Below are 7,020 nucleotides of genomic sequence, written 5' to 3' on the forward strand. Positions count from 1 at the left end.
CGGGCGGGGCCATGGAGGGCGCTGGTGCGGGTGTGTGTGTGTGTGTGTGTGTGTGTGTGTGTGAGAGAGAGAGAGAGAGAGAGAGAGAGAAAGAGAGAGAGAGAGAGAGAGAGAGAGAGTGATAGAGACGCGCCGCCTCTCTCTAGTGCGGTCCCCCTGTTTTATCCTGACTCTAGGGATTGTGGGGTGTGCCGCTGGCCGCCTGTCAGTAGGAGCAGTCCAGTCCTGCAGTCCTTGTCCTTTGTGGTTCTCTATTTCGTTTGTCTTCTCTCCAGGGAAGGGCTTTGTCTGCTGTAGAGCTTCCCTGCTGTGTTGGTTCTTGGAGGCTTGGGGGCGTTTGGCAGAGTATCTGCCTTTCTGTACGTTTCTATAGGTGGGTAAAAGTAGGCCTTTCTCAGTGGGTGTTGAGGAGAACACATCCAATTTATATTTCTTTCTCTTACTACCTGTAACATTGTGGTTTCATAATGAGAAAATATAGTTGGTCTTCATCCTATTCCTGTCTCACAGTTGCCAAAACCCTTGGAATTTCCCAAGTGTTGAAAGGGATCAAGGCGTTTTGTTCTGTGAATGAGGTGATTGTTGGACCCCCCATAAGGGTGGGGCTCATGCCAGTAGAGCCAACTAGTGATCAGAGGCTTTGAAATCTAGGTCCCAACCTTTTAACCTTCCTCTCTAGGGAAGGGGGAAGGTCTGTGAGTTGAATCAATTAGCAGTGGTCAATGAGTTAATCAGTCATGCCTATGTAATGAAGCCTCTATAAAAAAACACAAAAAGAGCCTGACCAGGTGGTGACACAGTGGATACAGCATCGACTGGGACCCAGAGGACCCAGGTTGGAAACTTGAGGTCCCTGGCTTGAGCGTGGGTGAGCAAGGCGTCACTCGCTCTGCTGTAGCCCCCACCCCCACCCTCCGTCAAGGCACATATGAGAAAGCAACCAATGAACAACTAAGGTGTCACAATGAAGAATTGATGCTCCTCATCTCTCTCCCTTCCTGCCTGTCTGTCCCTATCTGTCCCTCTCTCTCTCTTTCTCAAAAAAAAGGTGGGATGGATAAAAAAAAAAAAAAAAGAAGAAGGGGGAAAAACACAAAAGGAGCCAGAACTTCCAGGTTGGCACACCTGTGGAGATGTGGGGAGGGTGTCCTGAGAGGGCATGCAAGCTCTGGGCTTCCTTCCGGACACCTTGTCTAATGCAACGCTTCCTCATAAGCTGGTAAAAATAAGAAGATGTTTCTCTAAAATCTGTAAGCTGCTCTGAGAAATTCTCATTGAACCTGAGGAGGGGTTTGTGAGAACCTCCAGTTTATAGCCAGTTGGTCAGAAACCCAGGTAATGACCTAGACTTGTGATTGGCATCTAAAGTGTTGGGGACAGACTGAAATCTTGTGGGACTGAGCCATGAACCTGTGACATCTGCGCTCTATCTCCAGGTAGGTAGTATCAGAATTGAGTTAAGTGGGAAACATATACCTGTAGTAGTTGCTTCCTGTGTGTGCCTTGACCAGGCAAGCCCAGGTGTTCAAACTGGTGACCTCAGCATTCGTGGTCAATGCATTATCCACTGTTGCACCACAGGTCAGGCTGGACATTTCAACAAAATATTAAATTTACTGTATCTCTTATCTGTACTTTGAGAAACTAATGACTATTGTATAGCTACAATGTCAGGTATTTGTCAATGGAAATTAAATATGTATACATATGGAAGAGAGTAAGAGTTATTTGGGATTTTGCCTTTCTGTTCTGCCCATTCAACAGATGGCCTCATCTTTCCACACAGTGGCAGCTGTGACCTTGAGACATGATGCCGAAGGTTGAAGTGAACAGATTGGTAGTACTGGGAACCCTGTCACCAGTGCTGCTTTTTTGTTGTTGTTTTTTTTGTATTTTTCCAAAGTGAGAAGCGGTGGGGGGGGGGCAAAGGGGAAGAGGTTAGGCACAGACAGACTCCCACATGCGCCCGACTGGGATCCACCTGGCATGCCCACCAAGGGGCGATGCTCTGCCCATCTGGGGCATTGCTCCGCTACAACAGGAGCCATTCTAGCACCTGAGGTGGAGGCTATCGAGTCATCTTCAGCACCCTGGACAACTTTGCTCCAATGGAGCCTTGGCTGTGGGAGGGGAAGAGAGAGACAGAGAGGAAGGAGAGGGGGAAGGGTGGAGAGGCAGATGGTCTCTTCTCCTGTGTACCCTGGCCAGGAATCAAACCCAGGACTTCCACACGCTGGTCTGATGCTCTACCACTGAGCAAACTGGCCAGCGCCCACCAGTGCTGCTTATAACTCTGCCAAAGTGGATACTGTCACCATTGATGACCCTTTCATTGACCTCAACTACATGGTCTTCATGTTTCAGGATGAGTCTAGCTGTGGGAAGTTTAAAGGCACAGTGAAAGCAGAGAGTGGGAAGCTAGTCAGCAGTGGAAAGTCCGGCTCTATCTTCTAGTAGTGAAATCATGACAACATCAGATGAGGTGAAGCTGGTGCTGAGTATGTCATGGAGCCCACGGGTGTCTTCAGCACCTGGAGGAAGGCTTGGACTCACTTAAGGATGGAGCCAGGAGGGTCATCATGTCTGCCCTTTCTGTGGGTGCCCCCATGTTTGTGATGGGTGTGACACATGACAAGTGTGACAACTCCCACAAGATTGTCAGCAATACCTCCTGTACCACCAACTGTTTGCCCTCCCCTCTCCCCTTACTCCCCGCCAAGGTCACCATGACAACTGTAACAGGTTACAGTCTTCTGAGACTTTGTCTGACCTGTGGTGGGGCAGTGGAGAAAGTGTTGACCTGGAATGCTGAGATCACCGGTTTGAAACCCTGGGCTTCCCTGGAACCATGTGGGAGTTGATGCTTCGTGCTTCCCCCCTCCCCTCCCCCCCCTTCCTCTCTCTTTTTTTCTTTCCCTCCCCTGTCTAAAATAAATAAATAAATAAACAAAGAAAGAAAGAAATGAAGTCTTCTGAGACTTAACAGTGACAGCCACTCTTTTTCTACCTTCAGTGCTGGGTCTGCCATTACCCTCAATGACCATTTTCTCATGCTCATTTTCTGGTATGCAACAGGGTAGTGGTCCACATGGCCTACAAGAAGGAAGAACCCCTGGACCAGCAGTTACAGTGAGAGGAAGATATGCCCTCAGGTACTGGGAGTCTTTCCCCCAACTCGACCCTGTAACACACTAAGCCTTTCCTGACCCGCAGTTTCCATTGTAGACCCCCTGAAGAAGGGGAAGGGCTCAGGGAGCCCTACCTTGTTATGCACCATTAATAAAGTTAATTTTAACCAGTCCCACCTGTAAAAGTTATCTGGTATCTTCTATGAAAGTCTCTTCAGGCCCAGAGAAGAAATTAAAACAGAGGCAAACTTAAAGGCTTAATTTAAACTGCTCCCTCATCCGTGAACCTCTTCCCTAAGTGGTTCTCCTGGCTTCTTGCTCGTGATCAGGCTCATTTCTCAAGGTTTTCTCCTCTGCCGTCCCTTAAACACTGGGGGACCTCAGGGCCTGTCTCAGGCCCTCTCACGTACACACACACCCTCGCACACACTCCATGGGCAACCTCCCCTTTTTCCATGGCAGTAACTATAGCCTTTACGTACATAGAGGGGAGTTTCTTTAGGCAGGGACTGTGTCACAAGCACAGTAGCTAGCACGTAGAATTTACTCAATAAACATTTGTTGAATGAACCAATGATGTCTTCTGAATACATCTCCCAGCCCAGATCTTTGGCCTGAACTCCAAACCCATATATCTGCTGCAATCTCCACATCTCCCACCAGACATTTCATATGTCCTGCCTAGTGCATATCACCATGTGATGTGAGGTTCATGATGAGATATTGTGGATTACATTGTCTCCCACACCTCTACTGAAAGGTAGACTCCAGGGGGCAGAGGCTTTTGTCTGGTTGAGTCACTGCTGTACCCTAGGTTCTCAGAACAGAGTGTGCTACATAATAGCGGCTCAATACTTTCTGAACAAATGAATAGCTCTCCACATGGAGGTCCCAGTCTCCAGTGCTAAAGTACAGAGTGGGTGTCACCATGAACTGCCTCCCTTCTCCCTCCCTCCCTGCAGAGATTCCGGTGCAGCTAATCAGTTCCTAGGGCCTCTTTTCTCCCGCAACTCTCTTTGGCCAAATCAGCCTCCTCATTTTTGTCATCTGAAATTATGGAAATAGCATCTTTTTTCTCAAACACTTATCACCACGACCAGACCTACTTTTCTGCTCGTGTGCTCTCTCTGACCATACAGCCTCCAAACTCCCATTAGCAGAAAGCGTGGGACACCTGCTGCCCAAGGTAACCCAGGTTGGAGACCCCCCCAGGGGGGATCCCTAAGGTGACTTCAGGTGGCACATGGAATGGTCTAGAAAAGCTTGTGTGTGAAAGGACATCAAACCATGAAAGTGATTCTTTGTTCCAAATTCTCTTCTTCTGACCAGCCTTCCACAAACTATATACTACATCTAGCTAGAATTTAGTAAGTCTCATTTTACTTTTAATTTATCCTCTTTCCATTTTTTTCTACAGAGTTAGTAAAATTCATGGACAAATATTGATACAGTATTGCAAATGAAAGTCTGTATTTTATTCAGTTCTCCACATTCAGGCTTAGTCTCAGTGCTGGTGCCTCTGTCCTCTGAAGCCCTCACATGTCGTCCGATCAGAGAGGTCAAGGCTGACAGAAGGAGGTTTGGTGACAGTCTGGGGTTATGTGATAGGAAATGAGACTAAGGGGGAAAGAGGGAGGGTGAGAGAGAGGGCTGGTCATGTGTGGAGCAGGAGGGGACATGCATGGCTTTCCTGAATCCTCACAGCCACCCCAAGAGGGAGGGGCTCTCCCCACTTGATAGATGAGAAGACTGAGTTTTTAATTTATTTGACTGAGGTCACACAGTGTGTGGGTTGTGAGCCAGAAGTCAGGTCTAGAGTTCATTCTGAGCCTCCAGGAAGCTCCTGTCAGGTGAGGCCTCAGAGGAAGGACATACAGGGAGAAGCAGACCGGTGCTCTGGACTGAAGAGCAGATTTTTAAATGCCAACAGACAGGGAGGGAGTAGAAGTGGGGAAGTTACTGGGACCTGTTTTTGGTTGAGCTCCTGGGAAGGGCTAGGCCACCTCCTCCCTCCCCACTTACCCCCATCCTCAGTTTCCTGAACAAGTTCCACCCAACACACCAGCGTGGGCAAGAGCATGACAAGCTGGACCACCTGGTTATGAGCAGGTGTTCTTCAGAGAATGGCCAGGATTTACCTAAGGCTTCAAGGACTTCTTGGATTATTCTATTTGTCCATGATACTGTGTGTGCACACTCTTCTAGCCCATCGGTTCTGGGTCTTGAACTATGTTAGAATCAGTCTTTAGTTCAAATACTGGTAAACTAGAGATGACAATTGTCCCTGTTTCATTTGGCAAATGGGAGCAAAAGTTAAGATGAGGCATATGAGGGTCTTAAAATAGGAATTATTACCAGGTTTAGATTCTCATTTTAATGCAGTGGTCAGAGCCCTTAAGGCAGAAAAAATGTTCTTTGTTGCCTTCTTTCTTTTTTTATAAATTGATTTTAGAGAAGAAAAGGGAGACAGAAACATCAATCTGTTTGTGTATGTGCCTCCACCAAGAATCGAACAGATCACCTCCATATTGTAGGATGATGCTCTAGCCTACCCAGAAAGCCAGCCAGGGAGTTCCACTCTCTTTTGTATGTATTTGGAATAAGCTCAGTGGATGTTTCTAGAAAAAATTATTTTCTGCTGCCATCTGGTGTACATTTTGAAAATAATAGCCAAGTGCCTGTAACCAGAAAATGCTTTTCTCTGCTGCCATCTCCTGTGCATGTGAATAACAGCCAGCTGAGAGATGATGGACATCTGCCCACTGAGCTAGCATTATTTTTGGTTTCTTTTTGTAGGATTTAGTAGAATTTAGTAGTTCTGTGAGTTATGTTTTCCTCTCCCTCATTTACACTGGCATGAAAATACAGTATATTTGAGAAACTAACTACTCGGACTTAGAGAATTCTGAATTTTCTTTTCTTTTCTTTTCTTTTTTTTTTTTTTAGATTTTATTCATTCACTTTTAGAGAGAGAGAGGAGAGGGAGAGGAGGGGAAAGAAGCAGGAAATATCAACTCCCATATGTGCCTTGACCAGGCAAGCCAAGGTGTGTTTTTTTTGTTTGTTTGTTTTTGTATTTTTCTGAAGTGAGAAGCGGGGAGGCAGGGAGACAGACTCCTGCATGCACCTGACTGGGATCCACCCAGCATGCCAACCAGGGGGTGATGCTCTGCCCATCTGGGTGTTGCTCTGCTGCAACTGGAGCCATTCTAGCGCCTGAGGCAGAGGCCATGGAGCCATCCTCAGTGCCTGGGCCAACTTTGCTCCAATGGAGCCTTGGCTGCAGGAGCAGAAGAGAGAGATAGAGAGAAAGGAGAGGGGGAAGGGTGGAGAAGCAGATGGTCTCTTCTCCTGTGTGCCCTGGCCAGTAATCGAACCTGGGACTTCCACATGCTGGGCGGACACTCTACCACTGAGCCAACCGGCCAGGGCCAAGCCCAGCATTTTGAACATGCAATCTCAGCATTCCAAGTTGACGCTCCATCCACTGTGCCACCACAGTGCATAGTCCTGGCTCTGTTTTCATTGTGAGCATCTGGTTCAGCTCCAACATCTGTCATGTGGCAACTTGGGTCCCTTGTCTGGCTCCATCTCTAGAATTTGGCTGTGGGGTCTCGGTTACAGGTTTGGATTCCGTTTCCATGGTCTGTGGTCAAATCTGTATTTGGCCTTGTGGCTGTGCATCTGGGGTGTGGGACCCCTTTTTGTGTACCTTAGTGTCCTGGTTTCAAGTGTGGAGTCCATGTGCAGCTCCAGTTTTAGGGTGTGATACATGGAACCTGGTGTCCAGGGTCCTGTGTCAGTGTCTGGCATCTGGTGTTTGGCCTTCAGGGTCCATGGTCTGGCTGTGTCTGGAGAACAGTGTTTGGTTTGGGGCCTGAGGCCTGAGGTC

Source organism: Saccopteryx bilineata, chromosome 1 (genome assembly GCF_036850765.1).
Source record: "Saccopteryx bilineata isolate mSacBil1 chromosome 1, mSacBil1_pri_phased_curated, whole genome shotgun sequence".
NCBI classification, from domain to species: domain Eukaryota; kingdom Metazoa; phylum Chordata; class Mammalia; order Chiroptera; family Emballonuridae; genus Saccopteryx; species Saccopteryx bilineata.